Source organism: Propithecus coquereli, unplaced genomic scaffold (genome assembly GCF_000956105.1).
Source record: "Propithecus coquereli isolate 6110/MARCELLA unplaced genomic scaffold, Pcoq_1.0 Scaffold44, whole genome shotgun sequence".
NCBI classification, from domain to species: domain Eukaryota; kingdom Metazoa; phylum Chordata; class Mammalia; order Primates; family Indriidae; genus Propithecus; species Propithecus coquereli.
Window position 1 is genome coordinate 1,351,344 of NW_012150174.1, and position 2,172 is coordinate 1,353,515.

Consider the following 2,172-nt stretch of genomic DNA (forward strand, 5'->3'; position numbering starts at 1 on the left):
TCCTAGCAAGAAGTCACTTTCCTCTCAAGTCCCTAAAGCATAGTCTTCATTCTCTTTGGTAAAAAAGCCCACCACAAATAGTGGCCCATGGGTCATGCCTGAGGCTTCTGACTCCCTGCCCCGGAGAGGAAACCTCTGTTCCCAGGACAGAAGGAAATCCAGGCTCAGAGGCCTGTCACTGTCCCACATGGCCTGCACAGATTGTCTCCTCCTGCTTCCTGCAGACAAGTCTGCAGGACATGGCTGGAAGAGTGAATAGGAGGGTTTGGACTTTAGAATAGTCCTATATCAGTAGAGGACAGGTGTCGCAGTAGAGAGAGCCCAGCCTTTGGAGTCAGTGAGAACTGCGTTTGAATCTAGGTTCTAGGACTCACTAGCCTTCAGTTAATTACTCATTCTTTCTAAGACTCTGCTTCTCTCCTCTGTTTCACAGGGACGGTAACTCCCGCATAGCAGGTGGTGTTGAGAATCAGAGATCATACAGCTGGTGCCCAGTCTCTTTCTGGTCCCAGGCGTACCAGTGGAGCGTTTCTGAGCATGGATCCAACCATCCCAGCCTAGGGGACAGAACTCCTGCCAACTGATGCAAAAGAAAAGAACCCTCCACTAACCCATGGCTTGACGACCCTGATCCTGAACTTGCTGGGCAAGTCATCATTGCCCTGGCCAGGCTAACAGGAAACACGTTGTCCTCTGCCTCCTGGGCTTCCGCACGCACAGAAACGCTTTCTCTGTCTACCTCACTGACCTGGCCAGGGCCAAATTCCTCTTCCTCTGCTTCCACATTACCTGTTCCATGAAGAAACTCATCAACTTTTTCCATCCCACCTCCACCTTCATCCACCATATTTAGTGCTGAAACAACTATATACATATGTGTGTATACACACAAATATATATATAGTCGCTCACATATAAAATACACATTGGTCTGTATCATTTTTATTTAACCGATCTTGGAGGTCCTTTCATATCAGTTTGTTATTCTTTCCATACAGCCACAGAGTATTCCATAAACGGACAATAATTTATACAGTATCCATGATCATTTTGGCTGGTTACAATCTTTTATTACAAATAATGCTACATTCATTCACTCTGTACATATGTCCCTTGAACATACACAGGTATATCTCTGGGATAAATTCTGAGGTTAGGAATTACAGGGAGAAAAGTATGATACTTTGTATGTTCGTACATGTTGCAAATTGCCTTGCCTGAAGGATGTGTACATTTGCACTCCCACCAGACAAGAGGGAAAGTGCCTGGTCCCCATCATCTCCACACAGTACGCTGTCAAACCTCTTGGGCTTTTATATGGGAATGAGTTAAATATAATTCTGTGTAATTTTAATTCATGTCTTTTATTAGACTTGGGTTTCTTATCCTTTCATATGTTTAAGAGCCATTTTTGTTTGCAATAAATTAGGAATTCATGACCTAAGTCATTTTCTCATTGACTTTTTAAATTTTAAATCATCATTTTAAAGAATCTTTTTATAAATAAAATAAGTTAGCACTTTGGCTATGATATGTTACCAATATTTTCCCAATATTTCATATTTTGAGCATTGTATTTCATGCCCTGCCAAAAATGTCTTTCTTTTTGACTTTATTACTCTCAGTTGTTTGCCCAACAATGTGGCCTCCAGCCACCTGCCTTCACTGTCTTCTTGTCCGGGGTGGTGTTTCGGTTGATGTCTGAGGTCCTGGACTCCCACCACACCACTTGCCATTCTCTCCCACATCTCTTCCACTTAGTCCTCAGGCCAATCTTCCTCTGCTACCGCTTTGAAAAGATCTGCGATGACTCCACATTGCTAAGCCAAAGGTCAACTTCTTGACCGCTCAACTGTAACTGACACTATTTACTGACCAATGACTCCATCTCTTGGGATCCTGGGACACTGCACCCTCCTAGTTTCCCTCCTTCCCCCACAGTTGCTCCTTTACATGTTTTGCCATGACTTTCACATGCAACCTTTATCACATACTAAATTCCTATATGCATTTCTATCTGATTCTAAGATGCTTGCTCTAATGATCAGTTTCTCTATGGATGGTTTACTAGGATTTCTCCAGACTCTTAACAGCTGCAAACCCCTTCAGACCTCTTTCCTTTTCAGTCTCTATTAACTTTTCATTCAGCTCCTTGAGGATAAGCTCCAAAAG

At 43.0% G+C, this 2,172-nt stretch overlaps 1 protein-coding gene across 1 annotated transcript in view; it reads left to right on the plus strand.

The window, feature by feature from the left end:
• The window catches only part of LOC105818224 (mas-related G-protein coupled receptor member X2-like), a 19,435-nt gene that overhangs the window by 15,477 nt on the left and 1,786 nt on the right, over positions 1-2,172 (plus strand). The window lies entirely within an intron of this gene.